Below are 23,948 nucleotides of genomic sequence, written 5' to 3' on the forward strand. Positions count from 1 at the left end.
TCAAAGGAAAGGAATGTGATTTTGTATCAGATGAAGTAAACCTATATTCACCGCTTGTTGGAGAACATTGGTTGGTGTTGCACCTGTGTCTTAGTTGTGGGTTCTGGTTGACAGCTGGTTAGTTGTGTGAATGGAGTGCTGGACTAGATGGACCCTTGGTCTGATCCAGCATCAGGGCTCTTCTGGTGTTCTTATGACATTAGTACAAAGTAGTCTCAGACTCTTTGCAATTCAGAATATGTGATTGACCACTGAGCTGTGGAACATAGGAAGCAAGCAGCCTTATACTCAGACCATTGATCAGTCTAAACCAGTACTGTCTACACTTAGTATCACCTGCATTGACCTATCTACCTTAGCACTGGCTTCTCAGTATTGATCCATCAAATATTAGTCCTACCTAGAGTTGTCAGGGATCAAACCTGCAAGTCATCACATGCAAATCGTATGAGGAGAATTTCAGAAGCATTCCTGGTATAGAGACTTCCAGGACAACCATAATTGTGTTGGAGAAGCTCCTAGGTGTGTGTGTGTGTGTGTGTGTGTGTGTGTGTGTGTGTGTGTGTGTATTTGTGCTAGTGGAATGGGAAGGATGTTGCTCTTTTTATTACAATTCTAATAAAGATAATACTCTCACTACATTGCCCCCCAAAACATCCTATCATTTATTAGCCGATCTATAGCACCTTGTACACATTTGGATAGCTCATTGGCCTATGTAATTAAATGCACAGATGTTAGTTCATGCGAAATTAATACTGCAGTTTACTGACTTCAGTTTACACAATAGTTAAATCTTGATTAATATCAAATGACTTCAGATGCTTTGATGCTTCTCTGATGCCAGTGTGTACTAAAGTGAAAAATTAATGCTGGCTATGAGTTTTGGGAAATCCAGCTGGCATTATTCTACCATGTAGCATCAATATAGCTATCTATCTCAGGATATAATTTAGATCGAGGTGTGAGGATAGCTGATACTCACACCTTGTTTGCAACTTGGAATGTGTGAAATTAATAATAACAGAGGGTACCCCTGAACGGTGCTCTCTCTTACAACACTTTGCTGCCACCTCCTAGCATGTGCCACCTGAGGCAACCACCTCACTCTGCCTAATGGTAGGGCTGGCACTGACTTTGTTTTCAGCACTGGCTAAACACATTTTTTATTAGTATTTAAACAAGCCTTCCTTTATTGAAGAGCCATAATTATATTTAGTTTAACATTCTTTTAAACATTGTTTAATCTGATTTTTAACATTTCCCCCTGTATTTCACTACTTCATTTTTCTTTTTTATCACTTGGGAATCTTATAAAACATATAAGATATGCAGAGTTCCTTCCCTCCACCCATAGGCAACTGTATGTAACCCACATTGACAGGATCATCCTTGAAAGGTACATTTTCAAGCTGGGATTGTTCTTTGGAAATGCTGGCTTTATGCTTGTTCTCTAGTTTTGACTCTCTTGGTTTCAGCTCTTTCAGCCTCCTGGCTCTGAATCAGTGGCGTCCCAGGGCTCAGCATTGGCTGAGCGAAACAATGAAAACGATACCTCTGAAAACATCAGCCTGGTGCCTCGTCCTATTTTTTCCCCTGGCAACATCTGGTGTTCGAAACACACTTGACTGGCACTGTGTGCTAATGGCCTCCTGAAATTCTCCACTCTATATGTGGGCAGAAAAATGTGTGGGTGGGATGGGGTGGCGGCAATTTCACCACATTTCTGTGGTGTGAGGAGAAATTCTCCAATAGGTCGGGCTCTCTATTCTTTGAATTTTTTTTCAAAGGCAATTTATTTTTAATCAAATCGAATGAGAATGGTTGAAAACATGTTGAGGACATTTCCAGCACCCCACCTGACTTGACATCACTGTACTGTGAGGTTGGCCGTTCTTACTCTTCTTCGTCGGTTGCAGTTTTTAAGGAGCTTACACCAAGCTGATGGTCAAATATTTACCTGGGGAAAGGAGGAGGAAGCAGCAGGACTGCTGCTTTGAGAAGCAGGCACACATCTCCATTATTGCTGAGTTCTGGCCTTAGTAATCCTTCCAAAAGCATTCCTGGACAGCTTTTTGTGCATATGCATCACTTTCAGTCACCACAAGGCAGCAGAGGGTAAACGACGTAGCATCAGCCCAGCCTGTGCAGCTAAGGCGAGCTGGAAATAAAGAAATAAAACCGCATTTACAATAGAAAACCAGGCTGTATTACAAAGAAAGAGAGAAAGAAAGAAGAAACAATGACTATAAGTTAAGAGTCTGGTCAAGAAAAATGAGCAAAATCCAGGAAGCGAAGGGGTGGGAGCCCAAGAACCAGTGGCAATAATAAGGCATTCAAAATGCAAATGCCATTAAGCCACAGAGAGAGTGAGAATTGGATATGGAATGTATTCAATGAATGCGAAGATAATTAAGTAATTTTCAGATCTGATGAGTTCAGCTCAAGTTGACTGTCTTGCTAAGCACAAGGGAGCTGACAGATAGATAAGGAGAACACACTGCTGGTTTTAGGGTGTGTGCACAGATGTACACCCTATTGCCATATACATCTGCTAAGAGATGGGCTCTGCTTCCCTTTTTTCTGCAAGGACACATCTGTCTGGCTCCAATCTGGATAAAGATGGTTGTCCTTTAGGCACCAGGATGGTTGTCTGCTCAAAAATGTGTTCAGAACTTCCCCTTTTCTTTTTATTGTTTTACACTTAATAGGAAAAGGAAAGGAACCTCTCGTGCAAGCACTGAGTCATTGCTGACTCTTGGAGGGACACCAGCTTTCACTGATGTTTTCTTGGCAGGCCTTATAGCGGGGTGGTTTGCCGTTGCCTTCCCCGGCTGTTATTACCTTTCCCCCAGCTAGCTGGGTACTCATTTTACCGACCTCGGGAGGATGGAAGGCTGAGTCGACCCGAGCCGGCTGCCTGAAACCAGCTTCTGCCGGGATCGAACTCAGGCCGTGGGGAGTTGGTGTGTGGCTTCATGACAGACACAAGGGCCAGCCAATCAGTGCTATAAACAGCCTTACTCCAAGAAAGAGTGTGTGACAGGGAGTGGTTTCATGATAGACACAAAGGCTGGCCAATCAGTGCTGTCCAAATCTGCCTTCTGCTACAAACCTGTGCAATACGCCTGAGTGCACCAGTTGCTGGGGAACATGGTGGGGGGGAGGATGCTGTTGCACTATGTCCTGCTTTGTTGGTCCCTTGTCAACAGTTGGTTGGCCACTGTGTGAACAGAGTGCTGGAATAGATGGACCCTCAGTCTGATCCAGCATCAGGGCAGTTCTTATGTTCTTATCTCTTATATAGAAGTGCTTCTGTGGACATACGTATGCACCTTAACTTCCTTTTTTATTTATTTATTTATTTATTTATTTATTTATTTACATGGGCTCCTGAGCAAGTCACCCAAGTAGCCAATGAGGACAAACCTATGTAGCTCTGACTGTTCAAATGCCTTCAGAATCTACCTTGGCATCATTATCAGGCACTTGTTTGGCCTAGAGATGTCATTTCTTATTAATCTGCCCAAAGACCCCAACCAACGATCCACTTCACAGTTCTCAAGGATTGACTGCATTCAAGTTTTATCGAAACAGCCTCTAGCATTCCTTGAGTGATGGCTGCATTTATTAGCTTAGGGACGTGCCTCTTCTTTCTCCTGTGAAATTTTGTAAGGTGTATGCATGCTGATTGTACCATATAAATAATTAACAATGACAACATTTTAACATATTGAAAAGCAAAGCAACGTATGTATCAGGTCAATGAGACCAAAACATTGGATTCATTTTGCATTTTGGATAAAAGGGAAATTGTTCATAAGTACACACACATTCTAGATGTGGTTCTAGATTGAGAACTACTTGCCAACATTGCAAGGAGAGTTTCCCCTCCCCTACAAGTAATTACCATTGACAGGAGGTAACAGATATAGAGGGTATCTCAAGCCACAATTCCAGCCAATTCATGACCCCCATGATAAAAAGAGTAGCGAAAAAAGCCGTCTCAAAAAGTAAGGGGGCAGGCGCCCACTTCCCTTATGGAATTCAAACACTGCTATGGTATGTCTGCCTCATTCACTCTCCTGTTTCTCTCTAATAGGACACTCCGGCCTCATCTACACCAGGCAGGATATTGCACTATCAAAGTGGTATGAAAGCAGTATATAAAAGGCAGGAGCCACACTAGTGCTTTATAGCGGTATTGATGTACACTGACAACTGTTGGGGCCCATTGACACATACCATAGACTGCTTTCATAGTGCAGTATCCTGCTTGGTGTAGATTAGGCCTTCTTCTTACATGGCCACAGGTCAGAAAGCAGAACCCTGTATGTGATATTGGCTTTGTCTGTCTCCCTCCATATCCAATTCAAAGTACATCAAGTAGCAAGGTTGTCACAGACGCAACACATTTTAAGGAGGACATCCATTCACTCCTATATATTTATTGATAATCTGGCAAGAATTCAGTACGAAGAACTTCTTTCCCCATAACCAGTGATGTGACATCAGCACGTAATTGCAACCTGCATTATCTGTGTGGGATGTACAGGTTTCTGAGCAGTGAGCAGATATAAATACACATGTTGACTCAGAGAAATTATACTATAAGCTCCCTTTGCAAAGACACACTTGCTAGGAAGGATGTTGTCAAATTCGGTTGCCCTGGTGATGGTGGATTCTACCTGTGCAGCATCACTCACTTTTTATATACAGGTGTGTGCATTAGAACGCAGAGCGGACTAAAATTAGGTTTGTGCCGCTGGTAAAACAGTCTCAAACTAGATTTCTTAAATTAATATTGACATTCAAATGATATGGTATGTAGGAGAAATTCTGCTATTTGAGAACACTGGGAGTCAAGACATTTTTTTGAGAGAGAGGGGTACTCAGAGAACAGAATGGAAATACAAACACACACACACACACGGTTAATAACAGAGGTGGACCTAAAGCCTCATTTATTTATTTATTTCTTCCAGACATTGAGAGACCCCCTGGACATGTACCATAGTTTCAGGCAACATTTGCACATTCCCAGGCTTGTGATGCTGGTTCAAAACATATATACTTTGGGAAAGATGCATATTTTAACTTTTTAGTCAATGGGGTAAGAGAGTATTATTTATTTAGTTAGTTAGTTAGGTAGTTAGTTAGGTAGTTAGTTTATATACTGCCCCATAGCTGAAGCTCTCTGCCCGGACCCTAAGATCATCCTCAGGGGTCCTTCTCCACGAGCCCCTGCCAAAGGCAGTGAGGCAGGTGGCTACCAGGAGGAGGGCCTTCTCTGTTGTGGCACCCCAGCTGTGGAATGACCTCCTTAAGGAGGTTCGCTTGGCACCTACATTATATGCTTTTAGACGCTAGGTGAAGACCCTTTTTATTCTCCCTGTATTTTAACAGTCTATAAATAAATTTTAACTTGGTGTTTTAAATTTGTAATTTTGCATTGCTGCTGTTTTTATCTGGTTAGCTTTTATGTTGTATTTTATATTATGGTTTTATTCTTTGAATATTTTAATTTTTGTGAACCACCCAGAGAGCTCCGCCTATTGGGCGGTATAGAAATGTAATACATAAATAAATAAATAAATAAATAAATAAAGAAAGAAAGAAAGAAAGAAAGAAAGAAAGATTATGCATTTATATGCTTACTTTTAAAAGATGCACACCAAAATGCGTACTTTCCCTGTTCAAACAACAATTAAAAAGCTTGCACCCAGGAACAGAAATGAGGCAGATTGAAGTTTGAAGTGAAACCTGGAGAACCTCAATTGGGCTGATCTCCATTGATTGTCCCATCCCCATTGTAAGGCCTTTCTGTTTCCTTGATCCATCAACTCCAGAGCCTCTTCTTGTGAGACCCAGTGGTTGGGCTCCTTTGAGGAAGGAGGGCAAGGATCGTGGTCCCTGACAGCTGAGGTTATCCAAGCCACGAAGTAGTGGCATTTATTTATTTTTAAAGAAGAAATCCTCATCTACTTTGTCTTTAATGGTAAACCCCCACCCCACACAGAGACACACCAGTACTAGGCCAATTTTACCTTGGGAAAATTACTGCCTCTGTGGTTAACTTACCTCATAGGGGTTTTGTAAGGCTAAATTCAGGGCTGACGGCAGGGAGAGCTGTGGGTTGAATCCAGCATTACATGACCCTATCTCCACTTACGCAACAGAGCTTTCTCACACTCTCCTCTCTCCTGAAGCCCTAAGTGCCCCCCAAAATCTGCTCCAGATTTTTTTTGGGGGGGCACATAAAATACTGGAAAGAATATTTTTTTTTATCATGGAACATAGCTTTCCTATCTGTATATTTCAGTTGGAGAAAAAAACCCAGTCAGCTGTCAGATATCATAACAAAAGATACTTAAGGGCATTTTTTGACAAGCATTTAGGTGTACAGTGTTGGTTACAAAAAGGAAAGGAAAGGAAAACCCAGACAAACAAATTTGAAGGATATGTAAGCTCCTTCCAGACATGTCTGCATGAGTTTATTTGTCCTACTGCTAATCTGTATCAGACATACCACTAGATGTATATGCAATTATGTATGTGTGTGTTTTGTGTTGAGTAATAACAATCTGGCATCTGATCAAGTTGGAATCTGGTTTTGATAACGATGAGGGAGGTATACATGTTTTCATCATATTTATGGGTCAGTAGTTTCTGATATTCCCTCTAAAAGCTTTCCAAGGTAGTGTGGTGTTTTTTTTTAAAGGACTTTCAAATGACCATGACAGGTGTCAGATGGGCAGCCAGACACTCTGTAAGCTGGCGGGGGTTATTGTGGGTGAGGGAGGACGCATGAAAGAAGACACAGACACCAGAGCATTGGGTATAACTAGGGCCTCTTTTATTGAATAATTCTGTTAATCCAACCCTCCCCGGATCTGAGTGTGACAGTGCGGGAATCTCACATCTACTCAGGCCTACTGCCTGCCAAAGGGCGAGCCACTCTCCAGGCAAGAAGCCGTTTCACCGGCTCCCTGCCTGTACGACACTCTGAGAGTGTGGAGAGACCATCCCACTGCACCCCCCGCCCACTGCCATAAGGGACAGTGGGTAGATGCAGTCAGTATGGTCTCCAACTGCACGCCATAGCCTGACTCGCAAGCCGCACAACCCCGAGGAGCAGGTCCTCTGGCTATGCAGCTCACCGCCCAGGGTGCCAGTGGGCTCACCGTCCCTGTCTTAGGTTTAGATTCCCGCACCTTCCTGCCACAAAAGGGGACCAAGCCTCAGCTTAGGTCCCCTTTCCCCCACCGACCAGGGAAAAAATCCCGCAGTCCCACACTCAGATCCTGCAGGAAATTATCATTTCCTGCATCGGAAAGGTGGACTCCATCTGCCCTATAAAGCTCTGTTCTGTCCGGTGCAATATCGGGGTGCGGGATGACCCATTCCCGCTTTCCCCACAAAACTCTCTAATTTCTCTGTTCACCTTGTGAACCGCCCTATTTAAACCTTTAATATTAAGTCCCTCACGCCAATGGCGCCGAGGCAACATGCAAGACCAGACGATCCACGACAGTGGCCATCGTCTCCAAATATATTCGAAATCCTCTTCAGCCTGTATAATCAGGGCCTTTCCTTTTAGAAGGCCTAAATCATTGCCTCCCAGGTGAATCACCAACACCTGTGGAGGGCCAAACTTAACCTCAAACTGTGATAGAGTATGAAATAGACCTCCCCATCTCAAACCTCGCCGTCCAACCCAGTGAACGACGGCTGCCAGTCCAAGCCTCAGCAAAGACCCATGTCTGTCTGAGATGCTCTGCGACTGGCCCAGAACACCACTGTGTTCACATTAGAATCAGGGGAGGTTCCAATCTTGACTCAAAATCTGGTGGAAATGAAAAACATTAATTCCACATCCAATTAGTAACGCACATAGGTCTTGAAGGCTCTGGAACGCCATCTACCTATGGCCCCAATCTTTGTTTCAGGCATCCCGGCCACTGCCGCTGTAGTTGCCGCTCCAATTTGGAAGGGGTGTGTTCCAAATTGGCAATTATCTAGTCCCGTAGCCTGTAACACCTTCTTGTCTACAGACCAAAACTGGAACTCGGTCACTGGGGACTTGTCCACCTGTCGGAATGGTAGCCCTGCCGAGTCTTCTAGTAAACAAGGCTCTCATTGCTGCTACTGGGCAAATTTCAAAACATCTAGCAGACACTATTATACTAGAGTCTCTAGCTTTCTGATCCATCTTAGATTGCCTAAGGGCAATCCTAATCTCGTCCCCGAAAATTGAATGTCCTTAATTTGAAAAGCTTTGTTAGACACGACCTTCATAGAGAATGCCAGTACCTCGCTAACTCGGAACACACTAAAAAACATTATCAAGGCACTGGCATGAAATAAATCCTGTTCATAAGGTGATGAACATATTGCTATCTACTGTTGACGTAGTCCCAACAGTATATCCAGGTTATTTGGCTTGCGTTTGCCGGAAGGGGCTGGAGCAATTCCAGCCCCAGCCCTCAAGCGCACGCTTGAGTCTAGTGTCCGAGGTGTGTGCCCTCGAACCCCATAGTCTTAGCCTCAAATGACAAAAAATGCCAATTTCCATTTCAAAGTCCCGATGGCTACGCCTCTACTGTGCGAAGCCACGTGGAACTGCATTATGTGGTCCATGGGAATAGGCCATTGAGCTGCTAAATCTGAGGAGATCAGAAAAGCGTGGAATTCTCTACCTGCACGCTCATGTAGCGCTCTGGTACCTGGGGCTACAGACCTGTTCATGGCTTCCAACGCTTTGTCCCTCCAAGATCCCCCAAGTATCTGGGCATGGGATCTGGAAACTATCTATCTGCTGGGGCCAATTCCGGGAACCTGGAAATCCGGTTGCGCGACAAGGCATCAGCAATTCCATTATCTAGCCCGGGAACATGCCTTGCATAAAATGTGATATTAAACTGGAGGCAAAGGAGCATCAAAGCTCTGACTAGTCTCATTACTCGCTTGTTTGGAAAATAGAATTGACAACCTGCATTGTGGCTTGGTTATCACACCGAAGTGTATGGATGAATTGGAAAGGAGGTCAGCCCACTGCCAGACTGCTATGACAATAGGAAAAATTCCAGCAAGGTCTTCTTCTCTCTAACTCATTGGCCATTGTTGAGCGCACCAGCGTTCATTAAGGATCACCCCGAAGCCATATGACCCAGACGCATCTGAGTGCCCTTGTAACTGAACTTCTAGAAGAAAGTCAGCACTCGAAAAGGAATGCCATTGAATTGGTTCAAAAAAGACGCCTATACCACCAGGTCAGCTCTCCTTTCAACCAATACCTGTATGCGATGAAGGGGTCGCTTGACCCCTTTCATCGCATCGTATAATAGCCTGGACGATGCCTTTCAAGGTGCTATCACTCTGTAGGCAAAATTCAGGTAGCCTGTCAGCTCCTGAAGTTGCCTCATAGTGATCTTATGGGCCTTGGATATGGTTTCTATGAGGTCGTTGAGATATTCTAGCTTATCTCTGGGCAGACTGCAAGACTGCTTACTGAAATCCAGCAAATCAATCGATATTCTCTCGTGGATTTCTTGGGCACATTGCCCAGGTGAGAAAGCCTCGAACGAGGCAGGGGAGGTTGCGCAAAAAAGGGTCTAAAACCCTACAAGCAATCACTTCCTTTAGAATTCCCCCCCCCCTCGAACCAGATCCTCCATTGAATTAATGGAAGCCTGATTCTTAGAAACTTGGATCGGAGGACCCTGAAAAGGAATTCTAAAGCCAAACATAAACTTCTCGAAAAGAAAAGACGCGACATCCTGAGGTATATAATCGCGTAAAGCTAAGGATAGTTCGGGGTCTTAATTGGGCTGGGGCCCTTTGTAACAGGGCTGGATACATTGGGCTTGTTACTAGGGCGGAATTCCATTCCACCCTTCTTGATCTTGGGACATCCAGAGTATGGGTGATCCCCACCACAAATAGAGCATTCATACTTGAACTTGCACTGTGTCCGCGCACACGTGCCCTTGGAGTTAAACTCCCCACACAATAATTGGGGCTGAACTGATTGCTCATCATGCCCTTTATGCTGAAAGGGGCCATCCGGGCGTGACAGAATATGCCCACTATCCGCTCTTTCGCCAGAGATTAGTCTAGCTGGGATCATAAATTGTAGCCATAAATCTGGCTCTTACACGTCCCATTTAACTTCTAGGTTAAACTGGGCCTTCAATCTGAAAAGCCTCATCCTACCCCAGCCATGCTGGGCATACATATTCAGTATAACATCTAAATTATCCAAACATTTAAATAACACTGTTGCCTTTTCGTGGTGCTTCAATAAAGCCACTCTTATGAATATTATATATCCGGCCAACTAATTGGCCCAGGTTCTCTCAACCTTTCTCTTCTTACTACGCTCCTGATTTCTCTCATTGTTATTATCTTTGTCTTTCTGTTCTTCCTCTCTAAATAAGAGAGAGACAGATCAAAAAATCACCCTTTCAAATCTTTCTTTGGTGGCATGTAATAGATGACATCCGATAGGCGTAGAAATTGCTCTATAAGGGTATTACACCGCTTAGCAGAGGAATAAGGATCACACCTTGGCTCCTCTTTATTGGTTTCTAATTCAGTTTGTATAGTTTACGAAGGTCTAATTGGCACAGGAGCAGTGCATTCAATAATAGGGGTTGCAGATGTCTGGGTTTCAGAAACTGCTTGCCTGGTAGAAGTGGGTGTGGGTTGCCAAACAGACACACATGCTTCTGGGGTTGCCTGCAGAGGGGTTTCAAATTCCTGTGTATCTCCTAACTCAATGGGTCTAGAAAAGGCCAGACTGGGCTCATGGCCCACGGAGGCGTTCCCCCAAGTGCAACTGGTGGACGTGTATGACCTGCTGTGGTGCACTGATACTCACTATGTGAGGACTTGCAGATGATGCCAAGGTGGACATGGCCACCGCTGCAGGGTTCTGTAACTTGGGAAGCCTCAAAAGCTTGCACTGAAGTTGACTCGTCTTGTGTGACGTCTGCTGCTTGCACCACAGAAGATTGTTCTGAAAAAGTAACTACAGATAAAACACTAGCTCTTTTACTCTTCTGCTTATTACCCTTGTATTTCGTATACCTTGCTTTCAGTTGTTGTTTGAGGGCTGCATTGTCTTGCTATAAAACAGCAATGCGTTGTAAAACCAAGGACCAAGAATGTAAGCCTATGCGGCAGGGTCTTGCTATTTACTGTTTTACTCTGTACAGCACCCTATACACTGATGGCGCCCTACAAATGAACAACAACAATAACAATAATTGAAGATTCTTCATCGTCAGATGAAGATGACGATGGTACTAGGATAGGGCGCTTTGCAGGCAAACTAGGTGCATTGCCCTTTCCACTACTCCCCCCGCAACCTTACTTGGGAGGCATGTAACAGAAAATAATAATCATAATAATAATAAATTAAATTTAATCCTAATTTAAACCAAGTAAAATTTAATGAGATAGCCAATAATAACTAGTTAAAATATAAATCTACAGTGTTAAAAAAAAATTAAACCAATTAATTAATTATGAATTAATTAAAATTTAATACAATAATTCCATTAATTCAGAGATCTACTTAGGACAGCTATTAATTAAATCAATTAATTTGAATTAACCAATCGATTTTAATTAAACCAAACTTGAAAAATTAAATTCAGATAATTTGATTCAATTAAACTCGACTAATTTCAACTCCCAATTCAAACTGGTGATCCTAAACCATTATCACTATTACTATCCACCTACATAGCAACATCAATGCACATGGCGCTGTAAATCGAATAAACAGCCAAATAAAATTAAAACAAACTTAACTACTCAATGGAAAATTATTCAAGGCCGCCAAATAAAACTAAATGTATTAATTTAACTAGAAAACTTAAAGAAATTTAAACAGAAACAAACACTGGCAAACTGCCTAAGGCAGGGGTGTAAAACAAAAGCGAAACTAGACTTAAATTATTCAAACCCAGACGAAGCTCAACTCTTCTTAACTTCAACAATATGACTGTTCTTAAGGCATTCAAAACCCAATGCCCCCTGCCGCGGGGCAAACGAGCTAAATGAATCAGGGTTCGCACACAACCCCAAATACCAAGAGCAGGGCACTTCACTAAAATAAAGGGAGAAAAGCGGGAACGATGTAATACAAAGAATAAGGAGGCTGAGATTAGGTACGGGATACTAGCGTGTGGCAAAGTTCCCCAGAGGACGGGCAATCGTTGGTGATATAGATGAACCAGGCCGTACCAACGCACCTCACCGGGAGACTTATCCCAAAGCTGCAGCATACCCCGTACTGCGATAAGGCTGGGCGAAGAGCCCGCCCGAAGGCCGCCCTGCCTCACCCTGCTCCCTTCAAACCACCCCCTTTTGCTCCAAACCACTTTAAATTAAAGAGTCAACGCCACTCGTACGAGCCGCCGCGCTTCTCAGGTGCTTGCTGCGGGAAACGACGACGCCTGGCCTCAGAGTCGCCGCCGCTGCCAAGAAAGCCTCCTCGCCCGAGCTGCCTGATAGCCAGCCGAAAAACCAAAAGAGGCCGAGCCTCGGGCGGTGCAGCTTTTATAGCCGCGGCGCCGCCCTAAGCACACGAGGCTCGCACCCAGAGCCACGTGAGTTCTTGCTCCTTTCCAGCCCCTCCCAACCCACAACTGTTGCCTTCCCGCCCAAACTTTCAGGTTGGGCGGTAAGCCTATTTTTGAAGGCCCCCTCCTCTCCTAGACTGATCTCTCTTGATGTACCATGGTATCTCACAAACGATTCTTGGCAATGCAACGTCAGCGGTGCTATTTCATATTTAGTGTGGTGTGGGGACAGACATTTTAGTGGGGAAAAGTGTTTCATTAAGGTCCAAAGGCCTGATCTTCACCACTCCTTCCCCCACCCTAGCTTTTGCTGCCTGAGGCAGACAACTCATGGTAGGGCCGGCCCTCTGTCTTATAGTTGGAATAAAAGCAATTTAATTTGGTTGAGCAGAAAATAACAACACAGGCTGCCTAAGAAAGAGAGAACCATTAGAGAGAGGGGGAGAGAGAGGGAGAGGGAGCTAGATGGGTACTATAAATAATGGAATACACAAGTGAAATGTGCTTGATGACAGTTAAAAGAACATTATAGTATCTTCATGCCGGAAAGGCCTCCCGAGTTTACAAATATTCATATGGGTGCTATCGGTGTCTGATTCACAGCCAGCCAAGATGATTTCCTATATGTGCTACTTGAGAAGGGAGTTGCATTAGTCTACAACTGGGAAAGCTCATTGGTCATCAGTCCAGGGCTCTTGTGATTCATGAATAAACACACCATGACTCACTACCGTTTTTTTTTTTTTTTTTACAGGACTGATGTACTCATAACTGTCCCTTTTGACCTTGAATCTCCACAATATTGCTGGCAATGAAAGTGCTTAAAATCAGCCAGGACTATGCAATAGGATGAATATAAAATCCATGCAAAAGGTAGCGATGGTGTGTGTGAGCAGGGCGCTCTGTCTTGTTTGACTGTTGCTAGCCATGGGCTTGAAACTCAAATAATTGTTCCAGAGCTTTAATGCACATTAGCAATCTGTTAGGGGATTGCCACATACATTTGTGGTTTGTGATGTTTGCTTGTCCCCAAATATTTGCTTAATGTAAATGCAGACCATTTGGCTCCATTCAGTATATGTAATGGGTTTTTGCAATTTGCCGAAATCAATATTAGGAAAGTTGCCTTTCACCTCAGTGCAAACCTCATCAAAAATCAGAAATTACTTTGCTTTTCCTGTTACTGCGAGAGGAGAGCTTGCTTCATTGACTATTAGGATTAAAATCTTATCTTTCTAGTTTGCCCATCAGCATCTAAACTAGATGTTTGCCATTTCTAAAATTCAACTCTCTCCTCCAAATATATTTTGACTATGTAAAAAAAAAGTTTCCCTCATTTGTACTCATTCTCAGTTTAGTTTCATTTTCAGTGACAAATTTGATCAACGGGCATGGTGCTATCACATCAGCCTATTCACTACATAATTCCTGATAGGCTGGAATCACCTAGTTGATTAGTCCAGGAAACAAAAGGCTCACATTTCCCTCACTCCTAAATAATATAGTCATTTGCCTGTAGTGATATCTCCATTTAGCCAGATCTGATTGGTTGCATTGTTTTGTGACATCTTACTGATCATAACATGATCCCTGACTGGTTGGGATCTTTCATGTGACTAATCTAATAACTTGAAAGAAGTACTAAATTCTACAGATTCAAAGGAAGTAATGGTACATAACTGGATTAGAAAACATTAACACCTCTAAGGGTTCTTTTTGGTTTTCAGTGCAGTTTTCAGTAAAAGTTTCTACCTACCTAAGTAGTAATTTTAGACTCACTAAAATATTTGACTCAACTATATTCCAAAATCCATAATTACATGTATTTCACTTTTTCTAAATTAGTTTTTCCACCACCCCCTTCCACAAGAGCCTTCTTCATGGAACAAGTGTATAAGAGGACAGTGAAGATTCATCAGCAACAACAAGCCACATAACAAAGACACAATGGAGACCAAGCCCCAAAATAAACCGGATGTCAAATCTGTCACCATATGGACTCAGGCAACATTGTTACAGGACATAATAATGTCAGCCACAACATAAAGGGATAATTCACCTGCTCACCTTCCAATATGACATATTGGAATATGGAATGGCTTGCCAAAGGAGATTTGTCAACTTAACAGTCTTTTAGCATTTAAGAAAGCTATAAAGTCTGATCTCTTCTGGCAGGCCTATCCAGTGGAATTTTAGGATGCTTTTAGGATGTTTTAGGATGTTTTAACAATATATACTATGTTATTAATCAGTATTTTATGTATTTTATAATTAATGTTGTTCCCTGCTTCGATCCAAATGGAGAAGCAGGTAAGACATAAAATTATTATTATTATTATTATTATTATTATTATTATTATTATTATTATTATTATTTGCTGTAATCTGCCAGTATGCCTTTCTGCATTTTACATATGATAAACACACCACTCTCTCTGCAAAAGAAACTGGCACAAATCGAACGTCAGAATTAGCAATATTGTGAGAAAAACTCAACCTCCCAGGACATTCTGCTACTGATCTCAGTGTGACAGTTCTTCAATGAAGTAACTTAAAAGCTAGACACTAGCACAAATCTGTGGTATTACAATTTCTTAAGAAGTTCACTTCTATCTACTGTAGCTTAAATTGAGATAATGGGTTTTTAGCTGATGATAACTAATAATTGATGATTTTACATATACATCAACTTTAATAAAAATGTTCACTTTCTGTACTTGTTGCCTTTCATTTATCTCCGCTCCTTACAACCACTGAACCCAAAACTATTGTGTACATATAGCTACCAACTCAGGATAAGTTGGCTGTTATTTTACTTAGGAATAGGTATTTCATGTTTTTGAAAATTCACACTTGGAAATCAATCTAAATTCTTCCAACCCGAACTATAAATAGGTGGAGGTCCAGGTACCATTTGGTTCCCAAGTGAATGCTGGAAGGCACTGCCTTATTTTGATCCCCCCCCCTCCAAGAAGCTTGAGTTTTAAAATTCAATTACAAAGCTGAATCAAGTCAAAGAAACGAAGTGCAATCCTTGGACATTGTAAATTCAGAAAAAGTTTCAGTTAAAGTACCCTAGCTATTGACCCCTTTTATGGCTGTCTCCAGCTCCACAGTATCATTAGCAATAAAGTCAACAAGTATCATAAACTGGTCGTAAGAGTTAAGTGCCGCATCACAGAGATGTATCTATGCTCCAGACTGTGTCCTTGATTTGATTAAAACCTTCACACCTGTCTCCAATAAGAGCTATGCATGCAATTAAGAACAGGAAGATACCATCTTGATGAGGTGATCAACCCTAGACACAAATTCCCTTGTGTTCCTCTTTTTGACACTGCACAAGAATTAAAGAAAGAGAAAAGAAAGAAAACTCTGCTATTGATGCTGTAATTCTTCTTCTATGAGTGGACATCATAACTTTTTAAACTTGGTTTGCATTAGGCATGTGCTCCGCTCCGATTAGAAGCGCAGAAGCAGGAGCGAATTGGCCTGCTCCGCCTTGCCCAGAGGCGGAGTAGAAGCGGACCGCAGACCCCTAGAAGCAAGGCGAAGAGAAGCAGCGATTTTCGGAGCGCTCCGGTTTCCGCGGTCCGCTTCTATCACCATCTTGAAACATTTCGCCCATAGGATTGCATTGCGGAAAAGAATCGTGGATAACTGGGCTGTTTTTGATGCTATCTTTCTGAAAATTCTTGTGCTTAGAGACTCGTGGATGGGGGTCATTTTGAGACTACTCTGAGCTCTCTGCGAGGTGCGGTTCACGTGCTATATTTTTTTAAAAATCGGGTCAACAAACAGGGACAGCGCGGTAAACCGGCGGTTTTTTTTCCTGTTGTTGTTGTTTTTTGAAGCGATGACAGGTACATTCAACTCCCAATCCTGATGAGAATTGATCACCTCATGAAGCATCCTCCAATCCCAGCGTTGGAGGGGGGGACTAAGGCAGAGCCACCCTGAGACCTTTCTGCTTTGTGTCTCTTTGTGGGTTGGCGTTCGTGGAGACAGGAGTTAGTTATAGGTGCTGTTGCTGTGTTTGGACTTTGGAGATAGATTAGGATTTAGCTTGGCGCGTGTGTGTGTGTTTGTTTGCTTCTTTCTGACTTTTAGCTTAGTTTGCTCTGTGTTTTTCCCTTACTTTGATTTAATATAAACTTTATTTTTAAACTTTGGAGTGTGTGTTTGGTTGGTTGGTTGGTTGTCCCCCCCCTCCCCTCTCTTAAAGCCTGACTGTGTTTCATCTTCCTTCCTTCTATATACCAAAAAATACAAAAAAATACCAAAAAAAAAATTATTCTCTATTTCTTCGCTCTGTTACTTGGAGTCTGTGTGTGACTGTGTTATTGTGTGTGCGTGCTGTGTGTGCAGTGCACTGTTTGTGAAATGCAACAGCCACCGATTGAGCATTTCAAATCCTGTTTGGGCAAAGCATGCACACACTTCTTGTCCCATTTCCCTACATACAGTAATTTTCTTATACATATTATTATATTCTTATACATATATTCTTATACATACTATTATTAGTATTAATATTTTATTCTTATACATATTAGTAGTAGTATATTAGTATATTCTTATAGATATTATTATTAGTAATATCATCATGAGAAGAGGGAGCAGGCGCATGTCTGTGGCGGGGCGTGCTGAAAGCAGTGGTCAAGGCAAGGGTCAGCCTGGCACTAGTAAGCAGGCTGCCTCTCCTGCTGTGAAAATCAAACGGGCAACTCCTTGGCTGGCTGCTCCGCAACAGAAGCAGGAGAAGGAGCAGGCAGAGGCACTCTCTTCTGCAACTTGTGCCCAGCGTTCTCTTTTTGAGGGTGGGAGCAGCAGTGCCATTAGAGGAGGAGGGGGAGTATCCCCAACTCCTTCATTATCGTTTGAGCCCACGAGCCCGCTGATGGACCTGTCTCCAGACCTCCTAGACGAGGTCCTCAGCACAGTGGAGGGGGAGGGGGAGGCGGTGGTCCTCCAGGATGTGGGGGATGAGGAGGAGCAGCAGCAGGCCGAGGCTCTCTCCCCAGTCTCATCCCACACCTCTTCCGCTGCCACCCCTGTTTCTGTGGCAACACCAGAGAGCTCAGGCGGGCAATTGGTGGTGTCACCACGGAAGCGAAAGACAAGCATAGTGTGGGACCACTTTGAGTTGGGAGCGGATCCCCGCTTTGCTGTCTGTCACCACTGCAAACTCACCCTAAGCAGGGGTTCATCTACAGGGCATTATGGAACCAGCAGCATGAAGATGCATCTTCAGAGGCAGCACCAGTCGGTCTTGCTGGGGAAAGAGGCGGGCAAGGCGACTGGTTCCAGGGGAAAGCTGAAGGCTGCTGCTGGCACTGCCACTCTAAGCTCTCTATCTCCCATCCCCACGAGGGTTAGGCAGGCAACCCTGCAGGACATGGGGTAGGGGAAGTATGGACCCACAAGATGGCGTTTTCCAACACCCACCCAGATCACCACGTCAATCGGTGAGATGGTGGCGTTGGACGACCAGCCATTCAGCCTTGTCGACAACGCAGGCTTCAAGAGGCTGATGGCGCTTGTGGTGCCATACTATAAGCTGGCGTGTCACACCACCCTGAGCAGGCGGGTGGTGCCTTCCCTGTACCGTTCCTGCAGGGAGTTAGTGCTGTGTCGTCTCTGCCAGGCAGAGGCACAGATGGTGCACTTCACCTCGGACATTTGGTCCAGCGAGGGCGGAGTGCATGCTTACCTGCCCCTGACGGCTCACTGGTGGGCAGGCGTGGGGCAGGAAGCATCATCCAGCACTAGAGGGACTGGCAAGGAGGGCTACTGCTGGGCCCTCCTCCACACGCAAGTGATGGACCAGTCCCACACGGCAGGGGAGATTACGGATGCCATGAACTGCATGGTGGATGGGTGGCTAGCTGGGCAGAAGGTCACCCGTGGTTACATAGTCACGGATGGGGGAGCCAACATGGTGAAGGCGGTGCACGACGGCGGATTCGAGGGCGTCCGCTACATTGCGCACGTCTTGAACCTGGTGGTGAGGGATGGCCTTGGGATGGGCAGCACCAAGGCCAACCTCAGTCCCCTGTCCAGGATCCGTAACCTCCTGGAGAGCTGCAGAAAGGTGGCAGGCCATTTCCACCACAGCGTCAAGGGCAGTCGCTTGCTGCGGGAGAAGCAGGAGGAGTTGAATCTCCCGCAGCACAGGCTAGTGCAAGACGTGGTGACACACTGGAACTCTACCTACCTGATGCTGGAGCATATGGTGGAGCAACAGCGTGCCATCCACGACTTGTTCAGGGTCAGGGACATGGGTGTCCACCCAGCCCTGGGCAAGCAGCAGTGGGACGCCATGTCCCAGCTGGGGGCGGTCCTCAAGCCATTCCTTAAGGCCACCGAGACCCTGAGCACTAGCTCTGCCCTCCTCAGCCAGGTGATCCCTGTATGCAGGCATCTCCAGAAACAGATGGGCGAGTTTCTGGAGTACAAGGATCCCGTCACTGGCAGGCGCTTCGAGCCCGAGGTACGCGAAGCGGTGACTAGGCTGAGGGACGGCCTGACGCGGAGGCTGGAGTCCATCCAAACAGACAGGGTCCACATGTTGGCTCTGCACGCCGTGGTTGGGCAGAGACCCTCCCCAGCCACCGGCCAGGATGACGCTGCAACCGCCATGCAGCATTACCTGGCAGAGCCCATGGAGGAGTGCACCATGGACCCCCTGGCCTACTGGTCATCCCGCTGCCAGATTTGGCCGGACCTGGTGCGGGTGGCCATGGATCGACTCAGCTGCCCACCCACCAGTGTTCCAAGCGAGAGGGTCTTCTCTATGGCGGGCAACATAGTGACCCCTCACCGCTCTCGCTTGGAGCCGGACTTGGTGGAGCAGCTGGTCTTTCTGAAGAGCAATCTGCCCCTGCTGGGATACCCCACCCTCAAGCCCTCGTGGGAGTGACAGGCAGGCTCCCCTCCCTTTAATTCCACCCCTCCTTCGGTTGGCAGGCAGACTACAGTTCAGGCAGGCAGGCAGGCAGGCAGGCTTCTTCTTCTTCTTCTTCTTCTTCTTCTTCTTATTATTATTATTATTATTATTATTTTATTATTATTATTATTATTATTTTGTGGCTGTGTTTCAGTTCACAACATCAACTCTGAATCATTCGATTCGTCTCTCTCAGTAAGGTCATGTCTTCTTCGCCTTACATACAGGCAGGCAGGCTGTAGTCCTTCTACAATTCAGTTCACTCCGTCAAATTCAGGCTATCTCTTCCTTACTACCACAGTAGACGACGTAGCAGGCACTGCCAGGCTGAATCTTCCCCAGAATACTTCCTGCCTGGTGGGCATCATGAGCCTCTACAAAAGCTGTAGGCAGAGTTTGTCACCGTCCGTCCGTGTGTGTGTGTGTGTGTGTGTGTGTGTGTGACTATGTGAGGGCAAAGCACCACACTCGATTTCATTTCATTTCTGTGGCGTCTGGTACAGCTTAGTAAACTCATCCGGATAGTTTTCCACCCAGTTTCAAAAGAGTCCATGATTGACTGCATGTGTTTGGGTGAGGTGCAAGCAGGGGGCAAGGCAATGCCTGGCACCACCACCACTAGCCAGGCTGCCTCTCTCCAGCAGTCCACGGGTCGCCCTTTGGAGTGCCCTGGCAGTGGAAGACGTACTCCCTGATCCAGAAGTATGGTTTTGAGAAGCAAGCTGTCACTTCAACTCATGAGCCTCTGTGCAAAAGCTGTCATTGTGTGTGTGGTTGTGAGTGTTACTGCAGCTGCCTGTCTCGCTGCAAAAATGAAACAGGAGAGGCCTCGCCTTTGAGAAGCAACCTTTCACTTCAACTCATGGAAGTCATTGACTTCAGCACAGCCACTACTGTAGAGGCTGTGGTCCTCCAGGATGTGGGTGACTCGATCAGTGTGCTGATTTTGAGAAGCAACCTTTCACTGAAACTCATTCACTTCCCCAATTGAGGGAGGTTAAACTCCAGCAGTCCACGGGTCGCCCAGTTTGGATAGCTCGGGATCAAGTGGACTACTCGACCAGTCTGCTGATTTTGAGAAGTAAGCTGTCACTTAAACTCATGGAGTTCCCCTCTGAGAAAAAGCTGAGCTCCAGTAAGGCACCGGTCGTCCGTGGGACAGCCAATTAGTGCATACGGACAGTTAAAGTTTTCTGAGAAGTGAGCTGTCACTTCACTTCTTCTTGAAGCTCTGTCATTGAACAGCCACTATGGTGGATGCTCTGTTCTCTCTCCTCAGTCTCATCCCACCCCTCTTTGAGAAGCAAGCTGTCACTTAAACTCATGGAGTTCCCCTCAGAGAAAAAGCTAAGCTCCAGTAAGGCACCGGTCGTCCGTGGGACAGCTCTCGTAGGAGAAGCTGCAGTGCATACACACCAGTGCCATGGCTTTGAGAAGCCGAGACCCGTCCCAGCCACCGGGAACAGGAGGAAAACTCCATCAGTCCACGGGTTGCCCTTTGGAAGGTTCTGGCTGAGGGTTGGTTTTTCCATGTCATCCAACACTTCCACTTTGCATCCATCAGCAAAGTTAATGCTCCAAGCCTGCACACAAATCTTCCACACTCAAAGTAACTGCTTCAGTAACTACTAGCTCCTTTTTGCCCGGCTGCCTGCCCATGCCCGCCTGCCTGCCTGCCTGCCCATGCCCGCCTGCCTGGGAGCCGTCCTTGTGAGGTAGCTGGATCTGCTGGGACTCACTCCCCAATTGAGGGAGGTTAACTCCAGCAGTCCACGGGTCGCCCTTTGGAGAGCTCAGGGATCAGATGCACTATTCGTGATCCAGTCTGGTGATTTTGAGAAGCAAGCTGTCACTTCAACTCATGGACTTCCCCTATGTGCGGGTGGTACTCTAGCAGTCCACCGATCTCCCATAGCACAGCCACTTAGTGCGTACGGACAGTTTAAGTTTTCTGAGAAGTGAGCTCTCACTTCAACTTCAAGTTCAGACACTTGAGCACAGCCCCTATGGTGGAGGCACAGCTGGCCGTGCCTCTCTCCCCGGTCTCGTCCCACCCCTCTTCTGCTGTAACCCCTCTTTGAGAAGCAACCTCTCACTTCAGCTCATGGACTTCTGAGAAGTGAGCTCTCACTTCAACTCATGACAGCCATTGACTTCACCACAGCCACTTCGTGTTGGATGCTGTGGTTCTCCAGGATGTGGGTGAGGATTAGTAGCAGAAGCTGGTCCAGCTTCTCTCCCCGGTCTCGTCCCACCCCTCTTCCGCTGTAACCCTCTCTTTGAGAAGCAAGCCGTCAGTTCAATTCATTCACTTCCCCAATTGCGGGAGGTACTCCAGGAGTCCACCGAACTCCCGTAGCACAGCCACTTAGTGCGTACGGACAGTTTAAGTTTTCTGAGAAGTGAGCTCTCACTTCAACTCATGAGAGTCATTGACTTCACCACAGCCACTCCTGTGGATGCTGTGGTCTTCCAGGATGTGGGTGAGGATTAGTCGCAGCAGCTGGTCGAGCTTCTCTCCCCGGTCTCGTCCCACCCCTCTTCCGCTGTAACCCCCTCTTTGAGAAGCAACCTCTCACTTCAACTCATGGACTTCCCCTCTGAGAAAAAGCTAAGCTCCAGTAATGCACCGATCACCCGTAGCACAGCCGCTTCGTGCGTACGGACAGTTTAAGTTTTCTGAAAAGTGAGCTCTCACTTCAACTCGTCTTGTAGTGCGCCGAGTTGAGCACAGCCACTACAGTGGATGCGCCTGCCCGCCTGCCTGGGAGCCATCCTTGTGAGGTAGCTGGATCTGCTGGGACTGACTCCCCCGCAGATCTATGGCTTACTTGTGCAAGGTACCAGCTTTTCTGGGCCCGCCAACCCATGCCTGCCTGCCTGCCTGCCTGCCTGCTTTCCCCCACCCAGGGTGCTACTGTGGTGGGGCATCAGCCAGGACTGACTCCTCGCCTGCTCTGCCTGCCTCTCTGCCCACCTGGTGCCTGGGAGATGGGCTTTGCGGTTCGTGCCCAGCACCCTCCGGCACGCTTGCTCCCAGTCGTCCTCCTCTGTGCCCCTCAATGCGTAACTGCTGGCTTACAAAGAAACAACCAGCCATCTTTGCCTCACTTGCTCCTTGCATCCGCTTACGGGTTGGTTTGCTATGTGTTAGTGCTCAAGCCATCCTTGCGGCACTACAATGCATGCTGCCTGCCTGCCTGCCTTCCCTCCCTTCTCCCCTTCCCGCCTCGCAGGGATGGTGTATGTGTCTTGCTTTGACTCAGGGGAGAAGTCCTTCCTGTGCTCACTTAGACTTTATCAAGTTCAAAAATCCATTTTTCAAGTGTGCAAGAAGATTTAGGGTTATCTCATGGCATGTTGGGATTTCCTTTCAACTGGCCCCATTGAGCTGTCTGCATTGCAACTTTAAAATCCCTGACATACTGGAATGTTGGATTTTCAAAACTTCCCCTAACATCAGGGGATGATGGGATTGGCTTGAAACTTGGCATCCATGGGGACACATGGGTAATCTGTCATGGGACCAAAGGATAGGTTTCTGACATGCAAATTGACGTAGTTGTAGAATGGGACTTGATTGGGGGTGAGTTAAAAGTTTAAGCCGCGCCAAAAATCAGGGGATGATGGGATTGCCTTGAGTCTGGGCGTCCATATGGACACATGGATTAGCTTTCATGGTGCCAAGTTTGAGGTTTCTAACGTGCAAATTGACGGAGCTATGGAAAGGGATGTGAATGGGGTGCCCGATTTTCATAAATTCCCCAAAAATCACGGGATGATGGGATTCCCTTGAAACTTGGCTTCCATGTGGACACATGGATAAGCTATCATAGTGCCGAGTTTGAGGTTTCTAACATGCAAATTGACGTAGTTGTAGAATGGGACAATTTGGGGTGAGTTAAGCCGCGCCAAAAATCAGGGGATGATGGGATTGGCTTGAAACTTGGCATCCATGGGGACACATGGGTAATCTGTCATGGGACCAAAGGATAGGTTTCTGACATGCAAATTGACGTAGTTGTAGAATGGGACTTGATTGGGGGTGAGTTAAAAGTTTAAGCCGCGCCAAAAATCAGGGGATGATGGGATTGCCTTGAGTCTGGGCGTCCATGTGGACACATGGATAAGCTATCATAGTGCCGAGTTTGAGGTTTCTAACATGCAAATTGACGTAGTTGTAGAATGGGACAATTTGGGGTGAGTTAAGCCGCGCCAAAAATCAGGGGATGATGGGATTGCCTTGATTCTGGGCGTCCATGTGGACACATGGATAAGCTATCATGGTACTGAGCTTGAGGTTTCTAACATGCAAATTGACGGAGCTATCGAAAGGGGTATGAATGAGGGTTATGGGTGGTGCGTTAGAGGTTAGAGACGCGCCAAAAATCAGGGGATAATGGGAC

This window comes from Elgaria multicarinata, chromosome 15 (assembly GCF_023053635.1).
Source record: "Elgaria multicarinata webbii isolate HBS135686 ecotype San Diego chromosome 15, rElgMul1.1.pri, whole genome shotgun sequence".
In the NCBI taxonomy this organism is placed as follows: Eukaryota; Metazoa; Chordata; class Lepidosauria; order Squamata; family Anguidae; genus Elgaria; species Elgaria multicarinata.